Below are 26766 nucleotides of genomic sequence, written 5' to 3' on the forward strand. Positions count from 1 at the left end.
CATCTCTGCTTTCAGAGGGAGCTGAATTGTGGGCCCTGAGTCGTTACCCCAAATCTGCCAGGACAGCAGGCACATCTCTTGCAATGGCCACAGGATGTAATTCCCCCTCAACCCAGTGCAGATGGTCAGCACAAGGGCTTAAGAGGGATTTAAATGATGTGTAGGCTTCCTGCCAGCCCCTCTGCACTGGAGTGGGGATGCCCTCGTTGTGTGACCTTGGACACGCCACTGCCCCTCTCTGTGCCTCAGTTTCCCCATCTGTAAAAGGAAAGCAATAATATTGCCCTCCCCCGGCAGGGGGAATTCACCCTAGGAGCTTAACTCTTCTGCAGGGAGACTCGCGTCAGACGTTTATTTCAATGACATTATTGGGCTCTTACCCTGATCACGTCCGTGGCCGTATTTCAGCTCAGGTTAGGAGAGGGAGGTGGGGTGTCTGGCTGTGGCACATGGGCTGGCAGTCAGGGGAGAGCTGGGCTTGACTCCCTGCTTTCTTACCTACTCCCTGTGTGACCTGAGGCAAACCTTTTGTACTGATGGTTTAGCAACTGGTCTAGTTGGATCACCACCATCCTGTGGGGTGGACATAGTTAGACTGGTGTAAAGGCACCTCGATCGTCAGAGTGTACAGATGGAGACAAAATTAACTGTGTGTAGCTACATCTGGAATCTCTCTGGGCCTCCACTGCAGTGCTAGGCTAATACACCTTCCTTCAATGTCTTGTTTATTTAGCTTGGACCAGGACAGAGACATCTACATCCACCGTGGGCCCGCACAGCACTGCCCAGCTCCTACATAGCACTTTGTATCCAGAGAGCTCCAAGCAAACAGCATATCCTGCCCTGTAGTGGGGCAGCTGCCTCACTCTGCTAGGCAGGGGTTAAAAGCAGCCAAGCTAGGCTGATTGGGGAAGCAGCCACAGCTGTGGCCAGCTAAATTCGGGCCCAGCTGGCCCTGATAAGAGGGCTGTGGGCTAGGAGCTGGGAGGAGTCTCACTCTAGCTGTGGAGTGGGAAGGGTTAGCTGCCTGGGAGTGCAGGGGGAGCTCCAGCCTGGTAAACCCCCAGGCTGCAGGCCTTGGTGAAGGCCTACAGAGGTACTGGAGATACAGAGATACAGCCTGGGAATAGGCAAAGGCAGCAGGTCCTAACCCCTTGCCAATGATGAGTGGCCATTACAGACAGCAGTCTGCCCCAGTGAGCGTAGGGCTAGATGATGACTGGCAGTAGCCACTGAGGCAAGGTGGGTTTAGAGGGTTGGAGGTTCCCCTGGGAGGGGAGACCCAGACTGTGGGTTACTGCTAGGGGCAGAACCCTGAGGTAAAGGGGCACCAGGGTCTGGGAGGGACATGCGGGGCCTAAGGCGGGTGAGCCACCGGCCTGAAGAGGGTGCTCTGGGCTGGAATTGAGCTAATTCCCAGGACAACTAGCAGGAGGCGCCATGCCGGTGAGTTTTCACTTTGCTACATGGCCCCATTTTACAGATGGGAATACTGAGGCACATGAGAACACACAGCAGGACAGTAGCAGAGCTGGGATCAGAACCCAGTCTTTTGAGTCCCAGCACCATTCCTTAGACATAGGACAAGCCTGGCTCTGGAGAGGATTTTGTACCTCTACTACTTCAGGCCTGATGGCTGACTGCCCTCTCGCTCAGTGGAAGCCGGCACTGGAGGTGTAAATGGTGCTCAAGGCCATGGGCGCGAGGCAGCCTCCAAACCCATGGGAGGGGTGATGTGAGGTGGAGCCCGGTCAATTGAGAGAGCCGCTCAGGATGGGCTGCGGAGACAAAGGGAGGATAGAAAAGGGCTGGAGAAAAGAGTAATGAAACCCAGAGGAGGAAGGAGACGAGAGCAGGGAGCCAAGGGGTCCGTTTCTGTTTCAGGGATAATTAAGTACTTAGGTTCCTGGTACAGTGACAGTTAAGGAAAACAGAGAGCACCAGCTGCAGGAATGAAGAAAACCACAATTCATGCAGCTCCACTCTGCTGAGGGGCTGGCACCCCTCGTAGGGATAGATCCTTTAATAGCAGGATTCTCCCCTTGCTCACATTCAGTGGGGGTAATGCACTCCCCTACGGGCCCGATTTCCTATTGCCCTGCACCTTCTGACCCCACCGGAGCTGGGGTAAATAGTAAATTCACCGCAACACGCATGTTTCGGAGAACTGAAACGATTCCCAAACGTAACACCCATTTGCCGAATAGTTTCAGCCAGAAAATGATGATGTCGTTGTGTTTTTTAAAGGACTGAAGCACTGTTCACCAAACAGCTGGAGAATGACAAGATGCCGCGTGCCCAGCCATTAGCACTCGTTTGGGCTGGGGAAAACTGGCCTGGAATGGCCTCACTCTAGCTGGCGTGGAGATGGTGTCTGAGCTCCGCTCTCCTGCTGTACAGCTGAGGGCTCTGACCTAGGGGATCTCTCTCGAGCTCTCCTGGTGAAGCTAGACCACTGCCTATAATCATTAAACAGTCATTTGTCCAGCAAGCGATGGAGAGAACAACTCTGCAGCCTAGTGGTTAGAGTGCTCGGGTAGGAGACCTATGTCCCTGCTCCACTGACTAAGTATTTGTGCCCTGAGTGGCTAGTCAAGGTTGGGGGGCGGTCCAGCTGGGAGCAGAAATTGGGGGCAGTCAGGTATGTCTCTGGCCTGGTCTACACTAGGAAAAATCTACCCCCCTGAGTGACACAGTTAAAGTGACTTACCCCAGGTGCAGACAGCACTAAGTTGACGGGAGAATTCCCCCGTCCGCCTAGCTACCACCTCCCAGGGAGGTGGAAAACCTAGGGCGACAGGAGAAACCCTGGTCACTGACAGCGGCGCTGCTGCCGCGTTTTAAGGGTAGACAACCCCCCTTTTGTGTATTTCCAAAGAATGTACTGAGCCCCGTGTCTGTGAACACAGAGGGAATCAAAGAGCAGGAACCAGCTTTGTTTGCTCCCAGCACCAAAAGCGCCTTTATCCGCTTGCACCCTATCACCCACTTCCTGCTAGTTTCTGAGCAGACTCGATGAGCCTTAGTTTTAGGGGTGGCCCCTTAACTCGCTCTTACAACTGGCTGAAATGGGGGACTAGTTCACACATCAGTTTAAAGAGGTTTTAACTCAACCTGTAACAAGTTGTCACCCAGCTCATAACACCCTGGGGCAGCTTCAGCCAGAACGACTGAAAGAGCGCCCCTCCCCCACATAGCTGGCTGTCTGGGGCCCCTTTGTATAATGTATGAGACCCACGTTCCAATCCATTCACTGCATTGGGCAGAGGGGGGAAATGAAGCTGAGTCTCCCCCAGGCCAGCTAAGGCCCCTAAGGAGGCTGGGTCCTCCTCCCCATTGTGTGAATCTAGCTCCTAAGAAATGTCCCCGAACAAAATGTTTCAGGCCGGACAACACATTTTGTTCCCCCTTAAATGGACTGTCACAATTCACCAAAAGGTTTCTGAATTTTCAAATTCAGTTCGACCCAACCAATGTATTATTTATGTTTGAACTCCCAGTGAACCAAAATATCAATTATTCTCCCAGCTCTGGCTGCCACCTGTGCAAAGTTGGTTGGGACAGTCCGGCTGGGGTTAAGGAGGCAATGTGCAAACAAAGTGGCAGGAGTGCTCTGGGGTTCAGCCAAGGGGAAACATCCCCTTCTTTTATCTGGGTCATTTAATGAGCCTCTCCGGTGACAGGACTGCACCTCGGTCAGGATCCAAGCTTCCTTCCTTGCCCAAAGATTCCCCTCGTCCCACGTACTCTCTCGCTGCTCTAGGCCACTTTCCACACGAGTTCTGCCTTCCTGCATGGCTGCAATCTCAGTGCTGCTGCCTGCAGGTTTTCTGAGCACTGAGAACACCTGCCAAAGGAAAACACTTGATTGCTCGCTGCCCTGTGTCTTGGGTGGATAGTTAATGTTATTTTACACAGTGAGCCAGATCCCCAGGTGGAGTATTTCAGCCTAAATTCACTGAGATCACTGGGTCTGATTGTCGTTCACGCTAAGGCCCCTTGACCCTGCCAGAGGGGTGTAACGAACAGGGTCTTACTGTGACTGGGAGTCAGGCCCAATGGGCTGATGCTGATTTACTCCAGGGGAGGAGCTGGCCCATTTCAGACTAGTGCTTATGTCAGCTAAGCACACAGAAGGGGGAAGGATTCTGTTCTCACTCCACTCCCGGTGATGAAACACAGGTTAAAGGCACCTGGTAGGAGAGCTGAGTAAATAACGGATTTTCTTAGTTTAGGGCCCAAACCAAAAAATGAGAAGAAAAAAAAAAACTTGGTTCAGGTCAGGTTTTCTCCCCAAAATGAGAAATTCATTCTGGAAATGCCATGTGATGTGGCCTGGGTTAAATTTGCTCCCAGGGACAGGCAGCTGCTGAGTGAAATCCAGGCTCTTGGAACAGCAGCCATGAAACTGACAAGAATGTCAATTCCATTCAACACTGCAGGGGCTAACTGGGTCTGCAGCACTGAAACAGCCCAGACCCATGGTCATTAACAGAAGGGTTTTGACTCGTGGGGCAGCCTGGAAGCCCTAGTGTCCCCTGCAGAGCTGCCCCAGGACCACAGACCAGGGAGCTCCGGTCAGGGTGGTTCTTGGTGCTTTCAGGGTCCCTGCTGCAGAATCAGGAGCCAAACCCATTACAGTTGGGACTCCCAGCCAAAAGCCTGAAAGCCCAAGCATGGCAGGGCTGCCTCAGAACAAAGGACCAGTTTTGTTCAATATCTTCATAAATGATCTGGAGGATGGTGTGGATTGCACCCTCAGCAAGTTTGCAGATGACACTAAACTGGAAGGAGAGGTAGATACGCTGGAGGGTAGGGATAGGATACAGAGGGACCTAGACATATTAGAGGATTGGGCCAAAAGAAATCTGATGGGTTCAACAAGGATAAGTGCAGAGTCCTGCACTTAGGACGGAAGAATCCCATGCACTGCTACAGACTAGTGACCAAGTGGCTAGGCAGCAGTTCTGCAGAAAAGGACCTAGGGGTTACAGTGGACAAGAAGATGGATATGAGTCAACAGTGGGCCCTTGTTGCCAAGAAGGCCAACGGCATTTTGGGCTGTATAAGTAGGAGCATTGCCAATAGATCGAGGGATATGATCATTCCCCTCTATTCGACATTGGTAAGGCCTCATCTGGAGTACTGTGTCCAGTTTTGGGCCCCACACTACAAGAAGGATGTGGAAAAATTGGAAAACGTCCAGCGGAGGGCAACAAAAATGATTAGGGGACTGGAACACATGACTTATGAGGAGAGGCTGAGGGAACTGGGATTGTTTAGTCTGCGGAAGAGAAGAATGAGGGGGGATTTGATAGCCGCTTTCAACTACCTGAAAGGGGGTTCCCAAGAGGATGGATCTAGACTGTTCTCAGTGGTAGCAGATGACAGAACAAGGAGTAATGGTCTCAAGTTGCAGTGAGGGAGATTTAGGTTGGATATTAGGAAAAACTTTTTCACGAGGAGGGTGGTGAAACACTGGAATGTGTTACCTAGGGAGGTGGTGAAATCTCCTTCCTTAGAAGTTTTTAAGGTCAGGCTTGACAAAGCCCTGGCTGGGATGATTTAGTTGGGGATTGGTCCTGCTTTGAGCAGGGGGTTGGACTAGATGACTTCCTGAGGTCCCTTCTAACCCTGATATTCTATGACCCTGGAAGCACTGGGGTGCCTGGCTCTGGGGCAGTCTGCCTGGCAGGTCAGCCCCAGCCTATCAGCCCCAAGCGACCCAGCTGGAGCCAGGGCTCCAGATCCAGGGGCTGGCAAGTTGCCTGTTACAGAACGTAGAACTTAGCAGCCCCAAGAGGCCAGCTCTAGCCAGGACTCCCGGGACTGGCAGGCTCCCTGCTGTGGAGCTGCAGACCCTGGAACACATGGGAGACCTGCCTGTGGCTCTGTGAAAGTTTTGTCAAATCTGCAATAGAATCAGCAAGATATTTCAGTTCAGTGAATGGGCATTTTCTGGCTAAACTTAGTTTCGTTATCACCTGATTTCCAGCCCTGCCTCCAGTGGCCAGTCATCCCTTGCTAAGGAAAAGAACTTTGCATGGTTACAGCCAGGCAGCAATAATGATGCCTATTGCACCTTTCATCCAGATTGATACAAACATAACTTTCTTGATTGTCTGCTATATCTCAAGGGATCACTTCACCCACCACTGAAATGCAGCCACCTCTGAGGTGAAAAGCAGCAGCTGTTTAATAGTGTGCAGCAACACCATGAATCACCACCATTCTGCCAGGATGGCTTTTATATGACCTTGCACTGGTGTCGATGACTGCATGAGGGGACGGAGAACAGGTCCGGGCACTTGCTGCCGTGCACCGGACCGGCGTAAGCCTGTCTTTTCATTGGTGCAGCCGCTCTGTGTTAGGAGCCATGGGAGTTTGGTGCCCAGCTCCAGCCAATGCTTTGAAAATCCCAGTGCAGGTCTTTGCACCAGTGCAATGCAGTTTCCCGGATAAAGGCAGGACCCCACACTGCCAGTTGTCCCCAGCTATTGCTGGTATAAGCCAGTGGAGCAGGCCCTGGGTTTTAATCTTTTGCTCTATTAATTAACCCTGCGAGGCCCCCGGATCTGCAGCTGGGATGCCAGCCCCTCCGGCAGAGCCGAGCTGTGTGGTTTGTGGTTTTCCTCATCCTTGAATCGTGGGTGCTGCCTCAGCCCCTCTGGATGGGAACCAAAGAACACAATTGGCCTTGAAACAGGAACAGGGCCCTTGGCTCCCTCCACCTGCCGCTTGTGTCTTCTTCCTCCTTGGGGCTTCATGGCTCTTTCTCCTTCCCCTCTCTAACCTCCCTTTGTCTCCAGCCCCATGGGCTGGGCGCAGGGTACGGTGTGACTCCATGGGAGTGAGGGCACTCAGCTAACGCAGCCAAGGGGAGTTAAAACTGAGGAGCCAGACTGCAATAAGGAGGCATCTTCCTGAACCTGGCCCCTAGCCCGGCCCTACAGACATTGTTTGCCCTGGGATAGGTAGGGTGCGTGTGACTTTTTACCCCTAGCATGGCCGCAGTTCTACTGGTATAAAGGTGCCTTTTACTGGGATGGCTTATTCTCCTTCGAGCTCAGGGATAGCCATGACAGCATAAACACATTTACACCGGTACCACTGCACCCACACCAGGGGGTCGTGCCCTTTTAACGGCATTTGGCCATATGATAGTAAAGTTGCAGGCAGCCACCAGAGTCTTGTCTACACTAGGTCTCCCACCATTGCTGCCATAGCGGGACTTGCAGTGGTGGTAGCAATGGCAGGGAAGTTTAGGGCCAAATCCTGTGGTAAGAGGAGGCTGGTTCTGTGGCTCTCACCCTCAGGTGGGACGCAGGAGATCAGCTTTCCTTCCTGGCTTTGCTACAGACTGCTGAGCGACCTGAGACCAGTCACTTCTAGCTGGACCACTCAGTTTTCATTTGACCCTGAAAGGAGCAAAATGGGTTAATGAACTATAAGTTCAAGGCACCTGTTACCACCTGGTTTCTAGCCCTGTCCCCAGTGGCCAATCATCCCTGGCTCAGGAAAGGAACTTGCAGCCAGGCAGCAATAACAATAGTCTTTGTATCTTTCATCCGGATGGATACAAATGTTTCTCTCTCAGTTGTTCACTATATCTCAAGGGATCACTTCACCCACCACTGAAATGCTGCCACCTCTGAGGTGACAGGCAGCAGCTGTTTAACAGTGTGCAGCAACACCACAGAGCAGTTCAGGACAGGAGGTGAAGAATTCTGTGTCCTCTTGTGCCTGTCAGGGTCTGCTACAGTCTGGCAGAGATACTAAGGGTAACACTCTGGCTCTTTGGAGGAAAATGTGTTGGGATCTTCAGAGACCAAAAATGCCTGAGACCTCGATTTATAATGCAGCTGAAAAGTATCCCCTGCAGCGCCCCCTATCAGCATGCTGGGGCATGGATTTAGTGTTGTCAGCTCCGTGCTAGGACATCGCCCAAGCCCTGTTGGTAAAGAATCATTTGACCCTGGGTGTGAGGAACAAGTGCCAGCTCCCTGACAGGGTCGCAGGGGTGAGAGTGAGCATGGCCGCAAAGGACTGGAAAGAGAAGCGAAGCCATTTTCCAAACCAGTTTCGTTTTCAGCCACAGCGGTGAGGGCTCCGCTGGGGGTCCGGACCCTGCACCGGGCACAAAAGAGAAGGGGAATCACATCACTACGTGAGCTCTGCACAGAGATCAGAGCACAGGCAGGAGTTGAGGGGTCATGTCCCAGGCGAGGTAGCACATGGTTCATGTCCCAGCTGCTTCTTGCACAGGCCCCAGGCTTGCCAGTGCAGGGATCTTAAAGTAGTCATCCTGGGAGCCTATCCCTGTGCCTTTTATCACCCCACATCCCGGCTCCTTAAAGGGGAGGGTTCCAAGCTTACACACTGCAGAAACCAGCATCCCCAGGAGGCATCCACCTCACCTGTTTTTATTACAGTAGTTCTGAGCTGCCTCAGCTGGGATTGGGGCCACAGGGAGAGGCAGTGCCGGCTTCCCAGAGCTACCCATCCACCTAGACGAGACGGACAAAGTGGGAGGGGTAGACAGGGAGTGTTAAACGGTGACCTGGGTGCAGCAGGACTAGGTGACTGTCCAAGGGCATGCAGGGAGGGGAGGCTGTGGTGAGCCGGGAAGGGAACTGAGCCACACACCCAGCCTTCCTGGTAAAGGGAGGTTCCCACGCCTGCCTACCACCTCCGGCTCCCCTGTGCCATTTGTAACATGTGTGCGTGTTGCGGGGGGTGGACGCATTCGCCTTTAGGCAACAGCTGCCCTACTTGACGTGCTAGATAAGGGCTTCACTGTGCCCGGGAACTGGTTCCCGCAGGATTCCAGTGACATGAGAATTTATTGTCTGCACAGAAGAGACAGACACGGTGCTTTTAACTGGCTGGAGTTGCTAGGACAGAGATGGAAAGGGCTTAGGGATCAGGGCTAGCCTCCCCTGCAGGTCAGCGCTAGGACAAGGCAGCCAGGCCAACAGGTCAAACCTGGTTGCCTACAGGTAGACACATAAAAGTGACCGCAAGTCCGGCAGATGGTAGCCTCATGGGTTAAGGGCTCGACTGGTGATCTAGAGCTCTGGCTTCCACTTCTAGCTCTCCTTGGGCAAGTCATTTCACCCCGCAGCTTCCCCCTTTATACGAAGGGCCTAGTAACCCTTCAGCTGTTATTTCTGTATCGACTCAGGCAATGGTCCTGCTTTGAGCAGGGGGCTGGACTAGATGACCTCCTGAGGCCCCTTCCAACCCTGATATTCTATGATTAGAATCATAGAATCATAGAATAGCAGGGTTGGAAGGGACCTCAGGAGGTCATCTAGTCCAACCCCCTGCTCAAAGCAGGACCAACCCCCAACTAAATCATCCCAGCCAGGGCTTTGTCAGGCCTGACCTTAAAAACTTCTAAGGAAGGAGATTCCACCACCTCCCTAGGTAAGGCATTCCAGTGTTGCACCACCCTCCTAGTGAAAAAGTTTTTCCTAATATCCAATCTAAACCTCCCCCATTGCAACTTGAGACCATTACTCCTTGTTCTGTCATCTGCTACCACTGAGAACAGTCTAGATCCATCCTCTTTGGAACCCCCTTTCAGGTAGTTGAAAGCAGCTATCAAATCCCCCCTCATTCTTCTCTTCCGCAAACTAAACAATCCCAGTTCCCTCAGCCTCTCCTCATAAGTCAAGTGTTCCAGTCCCCTAATCATTTTTGTTGCCCTCCGCTGGACGTTTTCCAATTTTTCCACATCTTTCTTGTAGTGTGGAGTCCCAAACTGGACACAGTACTCCAGATGAGGCCTCACCAATGTCGAATAGAGAGGAACGATCACGTCCCTCGATCTGCTGGCAATGCCCCCTATTTATACATCCCAAAATGCCATTGGCCTTCTTGGCAACGAGGCCACACTGTTGACTCATATCCAGCTTCTCGTCCACTGTAACCCCTAGGTCCTTTTCTGCAGAACTGCTGCCGAGCCATTCTAATGACCGTTTCTCTCTGGGCACCTGTACAGCACCCAGCATAACAGTGCTTCGGCTGGGGTGCTGCCGTACCGCGTGTAATAATGATCCCTTTCAAAGGCGACGAGCTCCTGCAGCTCGGTCCATGGGAGCCGCAGATGCTGACAATCAGGGTGTCTAAGCGTCGCTTTAGACACCTGCCCTAATAGTCTATGACAGTGGTCTCCAAAGTGGAGGAGGAGGAGGAGTGTCACCGGACGGCTCTCCGCCTTCTCTTTTCTTTGGCGGCAGCTCTGCACGCCTGCGGCAGGTCCTCCCTCCTTCTTTCTTCGGCGGCACCATGGGGGTGCACGATCCAAAAACTTTGGAGACCACTGGTCTATGAGACTTGCAACGTTTCTAAGATTCCTGGGATTGCCTGAGTCCTGGGGGCAACAACCATCGCTCAGCTACTGAGGAAGGGCGAAGCACTTGACCAAGGTTACACGCGGTAGCAGGTCAGTGGTGGATGTAGGAACAGAACCTTTCCACTACAAGCTCCAGCATGAGCAGCTGGCTGTTCTAACCACTAGACCACACTACCGCAGCCGCGAACCACGCTTGCTTTAAACAAGTGACCATTATAGTACAACTCCGAGTGCAGATAAGAGTGAGGCGACCAGGCGTATCGAGTGACTTTGGGCTGGACGCAGCTTCTCCGTCCATTTGCCCGTGGGCCCAGGGGGATCGCAGGAGATGCTTTCAGAGATGCATCTGTCTGGGACCCTTTAGTTGATCCAACCCTGAAACCCGAGTCCCTTTCAGTGAAAGAGATGGGAGGAGGTGGCCTAAAAAGCAGGAGTCCCTGTGAGAAAAGTGACAGTACAACAGAAAGAAAGGGCCATTTTTCACCAAAGGAAAAGAGGACAAATGGATCACTCCTGAGCTATGTCTGCTTGGATAGCACCTTTTCCTGGGAACCCTTCATGCCAGTTCACTCGGATACAGGATCCTTGCTTTCCCCCAACTCTTGTGCAGCGTTGCTGTGTAGCTTTTAAGCAGCTGTCCTGTTCCACCCCAGAGGCAGCTGCATTTCCTTGCTGGCTGAGTGATCCTAGTAGTGTTACGCAGCTGTCAAGAAGTTATATGAAACATGCTCATTAGTACTATGTCAGGTTGCTGGTTCTAGTCCCATCCCCCACTGCTTGCATTAAGTGCTTAAGGGAGTTTGCATTTACCCCTAATTTTTCAATGCGTCGCAGCAGCCATAGCCTGGGGCAGGTGCAGTGACGGCTGGCTCAAGAGGGACGGAGCCAGAGCAGTCTCCAGTGCAGGCTTTGCCCCACTCCCATGGTCCTGGGAGTCCTCTCCCTGAGGCAGGAGCATGAGCTAAATCCTGACCACTTGCGGGACTGAGGTCAATGGGGTTGTGACAAGAAGAGCAGAATCGGAGCTGTGAAATCTCCATGTGTGGGAAAGAGGGTGGTTGAGGCTGTAGCCATGGCTCCTAGAGATGTAGGTTCAATTCCCTCCTCTCCTACAAGCTGTCTGTGTGACCTTGGCCAGTCACTTTGCCCTGGTGTTCCACGGGGGGATTGCTCTGCCCCACAGGGGGGCTGTCAAGAGACACAGTAAAGATGGTGAGGTGCTTGGGTACCTCAGAGAGGGGGCCAGGTAAGTAGTTAGATAGAAAGTGACCTGTTGTCTCTACTAGACACAAAGCTGGACAGCGCTTCAGCTCTGATGCACCAGTCAGGCTGTGCCGGCCGAGAAGAGGAGTGCCACACGCTGGGATGGAGAAGAATGGCACAAACGAGGTTTGTTCCTGGAATGGAGTCCTTGTTTGCTAATGGGCTGTTCGGGGAAACCTGGGCAGAGAGGCCAAGGCCTGACTGAATCCCCATGTCACCCTCCCCGGAGACCCTCTGGTCTAGTTGGGGGAGGTGTGCTGGCTCTGGCCCTGCTGGAGCTGTACCCACCCCACATGTAAACAGTGAGTGCCTGCCAATCACCACAGCTGTCAGGCAGCTGCCTCCCCTGCCACCCAGAGAAATAACAAACCCATAACGGTGGCTGCGTCTCTCTCTGGCCAGGCCTGTGGGAGACAAAGAACAGCTGGGTACCGCTGCCACACACATGGATCTGCTGCCGATTTGTCCCTACCTCCCTGTGCCTCAGTTTCCTCAGCATTACTAACATGGGTAGTGCTACCAACTCCCCAGTGAAGCTGTGAGGGTTAAGTCAGTGATGTCTGTGAGGCACTCTGAGCAGAAGGTGGTAGATCCTTATTGTCGCCACTGTCCAGTTCTGGGCCCCATTGTGCAAAGACATAGTGAGTGTCAGGGAGCCCACAGGCTGAACAAAGGCAGGGGACAGGGAAGTGACTCTCCCTGTTATGGGAATAGACCTGAGATCCCCTGAATCCCAGTCCAGTGCCCCAATCATTGGGCCTCATGGCCCCAGAGAGATGGGCAGTGTTATTATTCCAGTTGATGGATGGATAGCCACGTGGGAGAAAATATTCCTTGATTCCAGCACCAGAAGGGACATTGGAATCATCTCGTCTGATCTCCTGGCTAACGCAGGCCAGAGCAAGGCCCAGCAATCTGGCCCAAACCTGATGGGACCCAACAAAAAGTGCAGCCTCTGGGTCAGCCAGATCTTCTCAGGCTCGGGTTGGCTCTCCAACTCCTGCCCCTGGGGCCGTGCCCTGCTCCTGCCGGCTGCCATCCCCTGCCCCCCATGTGCTGAGGAGTCTTTGGGCCTCCCCTGCTGCAGCACACACAGCCCAGCCAGGGGGCGGCAGGTGGCAGGAGCAGGGCACGCAGCCACCGGTGCATGCAGCTTCCGCCAAGCCACGGGCAGGAGGAGAAGAGATGACGCCACTGGCAGGAGGCATCGTTTGACTTCTCTATTTGGGGTGTGTGTGTGTGTGTGTGCAAGGAGCCTAATACTATTAATCACAGGGATAGGTCCAACCCACCTGGACGCACGGAGCGCCTGACATCCCTGCTCGCCCCCCAAACGTTCCTCCACAGGGAGGAAGCAGGACCAAAGAGAAGGGAGAAATCTGGGCATCCCACCAAGCGTTGCCTCTGCGCTGTATCCAGTTTTGGGGGGGCAATGTTGCCCTATGACCCCCCCAATCTCCACCCATGGCAGGAGATGTTGGCACTAACTCAGGTATGGGAGGAAGAGTCAGGTCAGAAAATGACTCAACCCTTGGGTCGAGTGAGCCTGGGTCCAGTTCAGGTCTGGGTCCCGAGCAGACCTCTCAGCCCTAGGACTTCCCTGAATTAATTCCGGGTTGAACTGGAGTAGATCTGTTAGAGAAACATCCCATCTTGATTGACAAATGGCCAGTCATGGAGAATCCCCCACCGCCCTGGGGACGTTGTTCCAGTTGTTCCCCTCACTGTTAAAACTGCACGCCTGATTTCCAGTCTGAACCTGTCTCACTCCAGCTTCCAGACCTTTGATCTTGTCCCACCCTTGTCTGCTAGACTGAAGAGCCCGTCACCCAGTTTTCGTTCCCTGTCTAGGTACTTCCAGCCACCCCGCAACCTTCTCTTTGTTCATCTAAATAGACTGAGCTCCAAGTGTCTGTCACTCTCAGGCAGGTTTTCTCATCCTTTCATCATTCGCGTGGCTCTTCTCTGACCCCACTCCAATCTAACACCATCCTCCTTGAATTGTGGGCACCAGAACTGGACACAGGGATTCCAGCAGCAGCTGCACCGGTGCCAGATATGGAGGTAAAATCACCTCTCTGCTCCTACTCCTGATTCCCCTGTTTGTCTCCCAGGATCACATTGGATCTTTTGGCCACAGCGCCGCGCTCATGCTCAGCTGATCATCCACCACACGCCCCAAATCTTTTCCAGAGTCATTGCTTCCCAGGAGAGAGTCCCCATCCTTATGGCTCCGTTCTTTGTTCCTAGCTGTGTACATTTACATATAGCCATGTTAAAACGCATATTCTTTGCCTGAGCCCAGTTTACCAAGCCAGCCAGGTGCTCCGGGGCTGGAACACCCACGGGGAAAAAATGGTGGATACTGAGCACCCACCAGCAGCCCCCGCATGAGCTCCCACCCCACGCCCTGCGCCTTACGGCCACCGGTGGGCCCCGCCGATCAGCGCCTCCCCCTCCTTCCCCGCGCCTCCTGCCTGGCGCAATCAGCTGTTTTGTGGCATTCAGGAGGCTCTGGGAGGCAGGGGGAGGAGCGAGGATGCGGCGCGCTCAGGGGAGGGGGTGGAACTGGGTGGGAAGAGGCTGGGCAGGGGTGGGGCCTTGGGGGAAGGGCTGGAGTGGGGGCGGGGCCTGGGGCAGAGCCGGGGCTCGAGCCCCACCCCCGGCACTTTGGAAAGTCGGCGTCTGTGTCATTGACCTGTCCTCTTCGTTATCTACCCCCCACTACCCCCTCCAAATCTTTGTGTCACCTGCAAACTTTATCAGCGACGGTTTTATGTTTTCTTCCAGGTCATTCATAAAAATGTTGAATAGCGTGGGGCCAGGAACCGATCCTTGTGGGACCCCTCTTGATGGTGAGTCTGAATTTACAGTTACATTTTGAGACCTAGCCGCCAGCCAGCGTTTAACTCACTGAACATGGGCCCTGTTCATCTGATACTGTTCTGGGTTTTTCATGAAGATGCCTTGCGGTACCGACTCGAAGTCTGCCTATGGGCAGCAGTCCCAGAGTGCAGCCGAACGAGCAGCCCTCCGTAATTTAGCGGGGTGGACACAAAACCACTGTTGTTCCCAGTGCTTGGATTGATCCCAGGGCCTGAGCATTTGAGAAAGGGCCTCGGCTGGGCTTTGCTGTTTTTTGTCCCGCTCAGGAGGATCTCACCCGACATGGCTTTGAGTTTGATCTGGAGGGTTGAAAAGGAGGAAATCGCCCTCCTGTTGCAGCATGTGAAGCGAGAAACATAAACAGCCTTTCTGTGTACCGAGCTGGCCGGGGCCCATGCCTGGCGGGAGGCTGTCAGCCCCAGTCATCTCGTCGGCTCCCCTTGGAGCTGGCCAGAAAAGCCATCACTTTCCCTCCCTCCCCCAGCCCCATCAGCCCCCTGCCCGGCCCCTGGGGACCGATTCCACTCTCTCCTCTCAAGGCTCGGCACTTGGATCTCTGTGGATCAAACTCTACAACCCTCAGGGGAAGGATTCCCCAGCTGGCACTTGCCCCTGGGCCAGAATCGGGCATGGGGCTGGCGCTGCTCAGGGGCTCACTGCCTGAACCCATGACTCTGGGTGGGCGGAGCTGCCCTGAGTGTAACCGATGCTGCGACGCTGCCTGAGTCTGCAGAGAGCCTGAGCCCGTCGTTCTAGGGAGAAAGGACTTTCCTGCATGTAAATGACGCAGCAATGCTGCCTGAGTCTGCAGGCAGCCTCCACCGGCGGGAGGAGCAGCAGCTGCTACAGCCAGGGAGGAAGCCACCTGGACCCACACCTGCCACCTGTCAGATCAGGCCTCCCTTGTTCTTTGGTGGGGACCCTGCCATCACTTTTGCTGCTGCTGGGGGTGGGGGGCAGTATTCTAGGTTCAGAGGGGAGGGAAACCTCCCAGCCACTCCAGGCATCAGTGTGGGGGAGGGGGAGGCTTCTGGACACAGCGACTGCCATTGCTGGGTGTGGGAAGCTTGTGAAGGGGGATCTATCTGTCTGTTGTATCAGGACCAGTCATGGTATGTTGGCCCTGAAATGTAGTATCATAAAAGTCATCTCCCTCTGGGCTCTGCGTACCTATGGGTCCAGCATGGCCTGCCCTGGTTTGGACAATGAATCCTGTTCTCCATATTTCAGAGCAAAGAGTGTTATTGTGGCAGGAACGTGCCCGGTATTTCACACCTGCCCAGTGCCTGTTGTAAGGAGGAGCAGAGGCTGATACCTTCCCATTGGAGGGCTGCTCAGTGCGGTGAGTTTTGACAGTTCTCAACACCGTTTCTTTCTCTGAAGCTGCGCTGACCCCTGGTGGCACCTCCTGGGCAGTGAATGCACAGGGGGGACCTCGGCCTCACACACCCTCTGCTGCAGGTGGGCATCCTGGTTCTGCTTGCACCGGCTTCTTTCTGCCAGGAGTCGATCACACTCAGCCTCTCTCTGTGTCTATCTCCCCCTGCAGCCCGCCCACCATTGGCTTCAGCAGGCCTTTGGCTGGAGGCACTAGCTGCAGGATCTGGCCCCTCGTGAAAGCCCCTTTGCTCTCACGCAGCGTCGGCTTTATCGTAACTTCTCCCCAACCGCAATTAGCTGGATCTGTTTCTCGAAACAAAATCAAAGGGGCTTTAATGGCAAGAAACAAACGTCCCTTTCAGAGCCCTGGGAGCTCAGCGCCCGACAGATTAAATCAGGCTGCTTGCTTTCTATCTCGCCTTCTTTCCTTCTTTCTGCTCTTTGTGTCTTTATCTTTTTTCCTCTCTGTCGTTCTGTTTCTTTTTTCTTTCTTATTCTAGCTCCCTTTTTCACTCTCCTTCTTTTCTCTCGTTTTCTCTTTTGGATTCTTTTTTCCTATTTTATCGTTCTTTTTCTTTCTTGTTTTGTCTTTCTTTTTTCTTCTCTCTTGCTTTTTCATTCTCAGCCTTTTGCTTTGCTGCTTCTATTTTGTCTTTATTTGTTTCTTATTCTATCTGGCTAACCCCTGTTTCCTTCCTTCCTTCCTCATGGCCAGCGAGGGGACATTGCACCCAGTGGGGCAGTCCAGTGAATCCTGGTTCCATATCATCCTTATGCAATTCTCCCTTCTGCCACTTGGCCTGTCCCCTGCCCACCTGCCTGCTGAGCTGACAGCCATCCTCTGCACTTTTATGCTAAGCAGCAAGATGCACTGGTGAACGGAGAGCGGGCCAGCGATGATCAATATTGTCCATTCCTAGGTATGGGCAAGACACGGCTGCAATGCAGCCACTTCTGGGGTGGGACACAGCCACTGTTTAATAGCAACATTGCACAGCTGCTGAGAACACCACATCCAGCTGGAGCTGAGGGAGTTTGCGGGGACAGGTTGGGAAAGGAGGCAGTAAGGTGCTGTGGGGTGGGTCACCCAACCAGTTCTAAAGGAACAGGGAGAAAGCCCAGTGCAGCCCCCTGGGATACCAGGGCTACTCCTCTGACATGCGGTGGCAGTCTCTGCGAGGTGAGAGCACGGGAGTGCCTGGGGACAAAAGGAGGTGGCGACAGCAGGGGGCGCTCTCACCTCACCAGACAAGGAGGAGGGGGAGCTGTGGGGAGCCCTGCTGCCCCAAGCTGGGGGCTCTCCCTGTGCTTTTAGCTGGACTTCCCCATTACTGTACCGACTGGGTGAGCCCACCCAGGGCTCACCGGCCGACGCTGGCCTGGAACGGACACCTGGGAAGCACGGAACGGAGTGATGGGGTAGGCTCGTTTTGTGGACTCTGCCCTGGGCAAGGGTGGGCAGGGGGGTGGCTGAGCGGAGACCCGCCCCCCAACTCATTTCACTTAGGACAATCACCCAGCAGCCTTGCATGGGGGTTGCCAGAGGTGAATGGGTCACAGCTCAGCTGCCTCCAACAGGATGCTGTGGGTGAGAGAGGGATGTCTAGTTGCTGCCCGCAGGGAGGCGTCTCCCATTGCTGCCAGCTGAAGGAGATCTCCTTTAGCTCAAGGGTGCTTGTGGAGTTGAACCCCTCCCCCCGGGTCCTGGTCCCAGTTCCCCAGCTGTGACGATGCTGCCCATGGGAACCAGTTGAGGTCACTCGATCAGGGTGAACTGCAAACAGAACGGGGCAGACAAACCCCAAAAGCCAATGGATATTCCAATATTTAGATTTACCAAGCCCGCATAAAACAGCTTCTATAGTACCTCCCTGGTTACTCGGAAGTCCAAATAATGCAGTTCCCTTAAAGTACCCCAGTACTTTCAGGCCTCTATCCAGACACACATGTCAAATAGGATGATGATTACGGAAAATCGTATTTCACCATATAAAAGAAAAGGTTCTCCTGATCCCAAAGGACCAAGCCCCAGACCCAGGTCAAATGATAACTTAGATTTTACCCAAAATACACGCTTATAGGCAATTCTTATTAACTAAACTAAAATTTATTAAAAAAGAAAAAAGAGAGAGTGTTGGTTAAAAGATCAGTATTCATACAGACACAAATTCAATTCTTGAGGTTCAGATATCTAGCAGAGATGACAGGTTTCAGAGTAGCAGCTGTGTTAGTCTGTATCTGCAAAAAGAAAAGGAGGACTTGTGGCACCTTAGAGACTAGCAAATTTATCTGAGCATAAACTTTTGTGAGCTACAGCTCACTTCATCAGATGCATTCAGTGGAAAATACAGTGGGGAGATTTATATACACAGAGAACATGAAACAATGGGTGTTACCATACACACTGTAAAGAGAGTGATCAGGTAAGGTGAGCTATTACCAGCAGGAGGGCGGGGGGAACCTTTTGTAGTGATAATCAAGGTGGGCCATTTCCAACAGTTGACAAGAACATCTGAGAAACAGTGGTGGGGGGGGGGAATAAACATGGAGAAATAGTTTTACTTTGTGTAATGACCCATCCACTCCCAGTCTTTATTTAAGCCTAAATTAATTGTATCCAGTTTGCAAATTAATTCCAATTCAGCAGTCTCTCCTTGGAGTCTGTTTTTGAAGTTTTTTTTGTTGACGAATTGCAACTTTTAGGTCTGTAATCGAGTGACCAAAGAGATTGAAGTGTTCTCCGACTGGTTTTTGAATGTTATCATTCTTGGCGTCTGATTTGTGTCCATTTATTCTTTTACGTAGAGACTGTTCAGTTTGGCCAATGTACATGGCAGAGGGGCATTGCTGGCACATGATGGCATATATCACATTGGTAGATGTGCAGGTGAATGAGCCTCTGAGAGTGTGGCTGATGTGATTAGGCCCTATGATGGTGTCCCCTGAATAGATATGTGGACACAGTTGGCAACGGGCTTTGTTGCAGGGATAGGTTCCTGGGTTAGTGGTTCTGTTGTGTGGTGTGTGGTAGCTGGTGAGTATTTGCTTCAGTTTGGGGGGCTGTCTGTAAGCAAGGACTGGCCTGTCTCCCAAGATCTGTGAGAGCGATGGGTCGTCCTTCAGGATAGGTTGTAGATCTTTGATGATGCATTCCTCGTGGCTGGACTTTACAAAAACTAGACAAGCCATTTACAACACACACTTTGCTTCTCTACAAAAGAAAAAGGACACTAAACTATCTAAACTACTATATGCCACAAGGGGCCACAACAGTGGTTCCCTTAACCCACCCAGCAATATTGTTAATCTATCCAACTATACTCTTAGCCCAGCAGAAGAATCTGTCCTATCTCGGGGCCTCTCCTTCTGCCCCTCCACCCCCATGAACATGATACAGTTCTGTGGTGACCTAGAATCCTATTTTCGACGTCTCCGACTCAAGGAATATTTCCAACACACCTCTGAACAACATACTAACCCACAGAGACCTTCCTACCAAGACTACAAAAAGAAGGTGGACTCCTCCTGAAGGTTGAAACAACAGACTGGACTTCTACATAGAGTGCTTCCGCCGATGTGCACGGGCTGAAATTGTGGAAAAGCAGCATCACTTGCCCCATAACCTCAGCCGTGTGGAACACAATGCCATCCACAGCCTCAGAAACAACTCTGACATCATAATCAAAAAGGCTGACAAAGAAGGTGCTGTCGTCATCATGAATAGGTCAGAATATGAACAAGAGGCTGCTCGGCAGCTCTCCAACGCCACTTTCTACAAGCCATTACCCTCTGATCCCACTGAAGGTTACCAAAAGAAACTACACCGTTTGCTCAAGAAACTCCCTGAAAAAGCACAAGAACAAATCTGCACAGACACACCCCTAGAACCCCAAGCAGGGGTATTCTATCTGCTACCCAAGATCCATAAACCTGGAAATCCTGGACACCCCATCATCTCAGGCATTGGCACCCTGACAGCAGGATTGTCTGGCTATGTAGATTCCCTCCTCAGGCCCTACGCTACCAGCACTCCCAGCTATCTTCGAGACACCACTGACTTCCTGAGGAAACTACAATCCATCGGTGATCTTCCTGAAAACACCATCCTGGCCACTGTGGATGTAGAAGCCCTCTACACCAACATTCCACACAAAGAGGGACTGCAAGCCGTCAGGAACAGTATCCCCGATAATGTCACGGCAAACCTGGTGGCTGAACTTTGTGATTTTGTCCTCACCCATAACTATTTCACATTTGGGGACAATGTATACCTTGAAATCAGCGGCACTGCTCTGGGTACCCGCATGGCCCCACAGTATGCCAACATTTTTATGGCTGACTTAGAACAACGTTTCCTCAGCTCTCGTCCCCTAATGCCCTTTCTCTACTTGTGCTACATTGACGACATCTTCATCATCTGGACCCATGGAAAAGAAGCCCTTGAGGAATTCCACCATGATTTCAACAATTTCCATCCCACCATCAACCTCAGCCTGGACCAGTCCACACGAGAGATCCACTTCCTGGACACTACGGTGCTAATAAGTGATGGTCACATAAATACCACCCTATACCGGAAACCTACTGACCACTATGCCTACCTATATGCCTCCAGCTTTCATCCAGACCAGACCACACAATCCATTGTCTACAGCCAAGCTCTACGATACAACCACATTTGGTCCAACCCCTCAGACAGAGACAAACACCTACAAGATCTCTATCAAGCATTCTTACACTACAATACCCACCTGCTGAAGTGAAGAAACAGATTGACAGTACCCAGAACAGAAGAGTACCCAGAAGTCACCTACTACAGGACAGGCCCAACAAAGAAAATAACAGAACGCCACTAGCCATCACCTTCAGCCCCCAACTAAAACCTCTCCAACCCATCAACAAAGATCTACAGCCTATCCTGAAGGACGACCCATCGCTCTCACAGATCTTGGGAGACACGCCAGTCCTTGCCTACAGACAGCCCCCCAACCTGAAGCAAATACTCACCAGCAACCACACACCACACAACAGAACCACTAACCCAGGAACCTAGCCTTGCAACAAAGCCCGTTGCCAACTGTGTCCACATATCTATTCAGGGGACACCATCATAGGGCCTAATCACATCAGCCACACTATCAGAGGCTCGGTCACCTGCACATCTACCAATGTGATATATGCCATCATGTGCCAGCAATGCCCCTCTGCCATGTACATTGGCCAAACTGAACAGTCTCTACGTAAAAGAATAAATGGACACAAATCAGACGCCAAGAATGATAACATTCAAAAACCAGTCGGAGAACACTTCAATCTCTTTGGTCACTCGATTACAGACCTAAAAGTTGCAATTTGTCAACAAAAAAACTTCAAAAACAGACTCCAAGGAGAAACTGCTGAATTGGAATTAATTTGCAAACTGGATACAATTAATTTAGGCTTAAATAAAGACTGGGAGTGGATGGGTCATTACACAAAGTAAAACTATTTCCCCTCTGTTTCTCAGATGTTCTTGTCAACTGCTGGAAATGGCCCACCTTGATTATCATTACAAAAGGTTCCCCCCGCCCTCCTGCTGGTAATAGCTCACCTTACCTGATCGCTCTCATTACAATGTGTATGGTAACACCCATTGTTTCATGTTCTCTATGTATATAAATCTCCCCACTGTATTTTCCACTGAATGCATCCGATGAAGTGAGCTGTAGCTCACAAAAGTTTATGCTCAGATAAATTTGCTAGTCTCTAAGGTGCTACAAGTACTCTTTTTCTTCTAGCAGAGATGAGCTTATAGTTGCCAGAAGTCCTTTTAGAAATAGTCCATAGGTTATAGTCCAATGTTCATAGTCAGGGTGACTCCAGTCACTGACTGGGGATCTCAATCCTTATGGCTTCAGGTTTCCTGCTCTTGAAACCCAAAGCAGATCTGAGATGAAGAAGGATCGTGTTCCAAGGTTTTCTACATTTCCAGCAGCCGTTTGGCCTGAGAAAACAATAGGCTTAACTTTCCTTCTCCCTGACATCATGGCAATTAGCATAAGGTAATTTATCCATTAAACAGTTCAGATACAGGTTACCACAACCTTCAGAGAGACAGATAGACAATAATTGTCACTCAAGTGTCTTCCGAAATGTTAATATTTCTTTTCTGATCTTTGAATCAAAGCTATAGCAATGTACAAGACTTGTTTGCTTACATCACAAGACCTGAGCAAACGTCTCCCCTTCTATCTCTAACAATGCCGGCTGCATTTCAAAGCTCTGTTCATTTACAGATCTTCCTAACCAGTCTCTGAAGTCTGGCCATGGGTCAGGTCAGTCTGTGAGTTAGTTAACTCTTTCTGGCCCTGTCACCTTTCAATGAGATATTAAATTACATTCATAAGGTCACACCAGGGTCGGGTGCAATTGTGTACATCTGCAGATGGCTCCCCAGGGCTTGCAGCTTGCTGGGGAGGGGAAGAGGGGGCAGCTGGTCACCTAGCACCATGCACCAGATACCAGGCAGTTGCTCCTGGGGTGGGAAGGAGGAGGAGGCTGCCTGCTGCCAGCACTGAAGGCTTTCTCCGCTCCTGGGCCAGGCTGCTTCACACCCCTGACCCCATTGCTGTGTGGGACCCTATCTTCTGCCTCCTGCAGGAACCTTCATGAATAGCAGACGCTTCCTCTGAATATCTCACCCCTTCCAAGTGGGTGGGAGGGAGGAGGTGCTGGACAGCCCATTAACACCACGCTGAGAGGTTGCGTGAGACTTGGTCCTGGTTCACTCCGGTTTTAGTCTCCCAGCCCCATGCAGCTACCTAGGATGCAAGGAAATAAGAGGGGAGGGGGTGGCATGGAGACGGCAGAGCAAAGCTGGTCTTTAAGGGACAGTGGTACAAATGCCAATGGCGGATGCTTTGCATGGACACAGGACAGAGCCTGCTACAGTGACGACACAAGGCCTGGCACCTTAGGCAGTGACGTGCCCCTCAGAACAAGAATCAGGTCACCCTGCCTGCCCCGGCGTCTCCTGCTGCCCAGAGGCCAGGGCGCTGCGGATTGACCGCACCAGGGCAGATCATGCTGAAGTGACTCTGGGGTTACTCTATATCTACCCCACTGGTCCAGCGCGCAGCATCTGAGCCCAGATCCACAGGACTCAGCAGCCTCCCTGTTCTCATGCAGCCCGAGCCCTGCCTAGCCCCCACACCCAGCCGGGCGGCCCCAGGACACCAGCTCCTTACTGGTCAGAGGGGTGAGGGGAAGCTGGGCAGGCTGGCATCTCATCCCCTGCCACAGCAAGGCCTGGTCAGGAGCAAGTCACCTCTGGAGCGGGGCAGTTCAGTGAGACACCGGGCCAGGCCAGTGCCCAAATTGCTGCCAGGGGGAGGGAGCCCCAGGGAGAGTGCGGCCTAGTGAGGGGAGAGCGGCCACGCCTGACTGACTGCATGGCATGGGAACCCCGATGCACCCACCCCTGGCACACAGCACATGCACCCCCCAGCACCTCTGCCATGCTACGCCCTCTCCAGGACACCATCTGCCCCTCCCCCATTTCCCTCCCCTGCCTCGTCACCCCCATCCCACCCCCACACACCCTGCCCCCACTGCCCCACACCCACTCTGACCTCATCCCCCACATCTACCCTCCCAAACACCCCAACCCTCTCCCCCACACCTACTCCCCACTGCCCCACAAGCACCCCAACCCCCTTCCCCACATCTACCTCCTAGGGCCCCCAAACACCCACACACACCTGACCCCCCACTGCCCCACACCCACCCTGATTCCTTCCCCTTCCCCTACTCCCCACTGCCCCACAACCACCCTTCCCTCTCCCCCACATCTACCCCCAGTGCTCCCAAACACCCCAACCCCCTCCTCAACCCCCCCTCTACACCTACTTCCCACAACCACCCCAACCCCTTCCTCCATTCCCTGCCCTCACTGCCCCACCCCTCTCCCTCACTGCCCCAAAACACCCCTCCCTGCCCCCCCAGACCTGTCACTGTCATGTTTGGGGCGTTTTCCATGAGGGGCTGTGCCATCACTTGCCCTGTGATCCCGTGTGATCTGCTGCTGAAGCTCCCTTGTCTGGAGGCCCCCAGCCAGCCGGCTGCAGGCACTGAGTGTCCGTGCAATAAGCCGCCCTGGACCGCCTCTCTGACTCCAGCAGCCTGCTTGCTACACCCCAGCCACCCTCTGGCCTCCTGGTTACACCTGGCAAGAACCCAATAACCCCAGGCCCCGAATGCCCCCAATCCATGTGCTCTGCAATGCCCAGCCCTGCCCTGGACCGTTCAGAGGAATAATAAGGTTTGTTTGCTCCTCTAAAGGGACACACTGCACAGCTTATCACCTTAACCAGTGTTAGCGAGCATTTCAGTTCAAACACAGCCCCAACGGGTTTAGATTACAAGGAAAACAAGTTTATTCACACAAGGAGAGAGGATCATAGAATCATAGAATCATAGAATATCAGGGTTGGAAGGGACCCCAGAAGGTCATCTAGTACAACCCCCTGCTTGAAGCAGGACCAAGTCCCAGTTAAATCATCCCAGCCAGGGCTGTGTCAAGCCTGACCTTAAAAACCTCTAAGAAAGGAGATTCTACCACCTCCCTAGGTAACGCATTCCAGTGTTTCACCACCCTCTTAGTGAAAAAGTTTTTCCTAATATCCAATCTAAACCTCCCCCATTGCAACTTGAGACCATTACTCCTCGTTCTGTCATCTGCTACCATTGAGAACAGTCTAGAGCCATCCTCTTTGGAACCCCCTTTCAGGTAGTTGAAAGCAGCTATCAAATCCCCCCTCATTCTTCTCTTCTGCAGACTAAACAATCCCAGCTCCCTCAGCCTCTCCTCATAAGTCATGTGCTCTAGACCCCTAATAATTTTTGTTGCCCTTCGCTGGACTCTCTCCAATTTATCCACATCCTTCTTGTAGTGTGGGGCCCAAAACTGGACACAGTACTCCAGATGAGGCCTCACCAGTGTCGAATAGAGGGGAACGATCACGTCCCTCGATCTGCTGGCAATGCCCCTACTTATACATCCCAGGATTATCGGTGAGTTCAAAGGGTGGAGTTAGAAATGGGGGCAAGCACATAAAAATGAGACTAAGACGTAACAAAGCTGCAGCCTTTGTTCAAGACAGCTTCCTTACCAGTCCACCTTCCAGCCAGATGGCTGATCGCCCATCTGTGCAGGTCTCCCATGGAGTCCAGAGTGCTCCTTTGTCATCTTTGGTGAAAGATGGCTTGGGGTTCCCTCTCTTTCGAGTCATAAGACCATAAGAACGGCCATACTGGGTCAGACCAAAGGTCCATCTAGCCCAGTATCCCGTCTTCCGACAGTGGCCCATGCCAGGTGCCCCAAAGGGAATGAACAGAACAGGTAATCATCAAATGATCCATCCCCCATCGCCCATTCCCAGCTTCTGGCAAACGGAGGCTAGGGACACCATCCCTGCCCAGCCTGGCTAATAGCCACTGATGGACCTATCCTCCATTAATTTATCTAGTTCTTTTTTTAATCCTGTTATAGTCTTGACCTTCACAACATCCTCTGGCAAGGAGTTCCACAGGTTGACTGTGCATTTTGTGAAGAAATACTTCCTTTTGTTTGTTTTAAATCTGCTGCCTATTAATTTCATTTGGTGACCCCTGGTTCTTGTGTTATGAGAAGTAGTAAATAACACTTTCTTATCTACTTTCTCCCCACCAGTCATGATTTTATAGACCTCTCTCATATCTGTCCTTAGCTGTCTCTTTTCCAAGCTGAAAAGTCTCAGCCTTATTAAACGCTCCTCATATGGAAGCTGTTCCATATCCCTAATAATTTTTGTTGCCCTTTTCTGAACCTTTTCCAATTCCAATACATCTTTTTTGAGATGGGGCAACCACATCTGCATGCAGTATTCAAGATGAGGGTGTACCTTGGATTTATATAGAGGCAACATGATATTTTATGTCTTATTAGCTATCCCTTTCTTAATGATTCCCAATATTCTGTTCGTTTTTTTGATGGCCGCTGCACATTGAGTGGATGTTTTCAGAGAACTATCACAAGGACTCCAAGATCTCTCTCTTGTGTGGTAACAGCTAATTTAGACCCCATCATTTTATATGTAGAGTTGGGATTACATTTTCCAATGTGTATTACTTTGCATTTATCAATATTGAATATCATCTGCCATTTTGCTGCCCAGTCACCCAGTTTTGTGAGATCCTTCTGTAGCTCTTCGCAGTCTGCCTGGGACTTAATGATCTTGAGTAGTTTTATATCATCTGCAAATCTACAAAACTGTTTACCCCTTTTTCCAGATCATTTATAAATATGTTGAATAGGACTGGTCCCCTACAGATCTCTGGGGGACACCACTATTTCCCTCTCTCCATTTTGAAAGCTGACCATTTATTCCTACCCTTTGTTTCCTATCTTTTAACCAGTTACCAATCCATGAGAAGACCTTCCCTCTTATCCCATGACTGCTTACTTTGCGTAAGAGCCTTTGGTGAGAGAACTTGTCAAAGGCTTTCTGAAAATCTAAGTACACTATATCCACTTGTCCACATGCTTGTTAACCCCCCTCATCAATTCTAGTAGATAGGTGAGGTGTGATTTCCCTTTGCAAAAACTGATGGAAGCAAAGTTAGGATGAGCTCTACCCTGACATCTGATGGCGAGTTGTGGCGGGTTGTGGGAAAGCACTTCAGGGGCTGATCTCATTTGCATAGGCACACCCACCCCGCCTCGATGGTCACTTTGGCTGCTGTAGGAGCCCCAGTTTCTCTTTTATTGGAGCAGGAAGAACAAACTTTTATTATCCTGATTATGTGAATCAAGGACAGTGGAACTGTAGTTGGCCTTCTGTTATGATGGAGGGACTCTC

The sequence above is a fragment of the Chelonia mydas genome, chromosome 24, assembly GCF_015237465.2.
Source record: "Chelonia mydas isolate rCheMyd1 chromosome 24, rCheMyd1.pri.v2, whole genome shotgun sequence".
In the NCBI taxonomy this organism is placed as follows: domain Eukaryota; kingdom Metazoa; phylum Chordata; order Testudines; family Cheloniidae; genus Chelonia; species Chelonia mydas.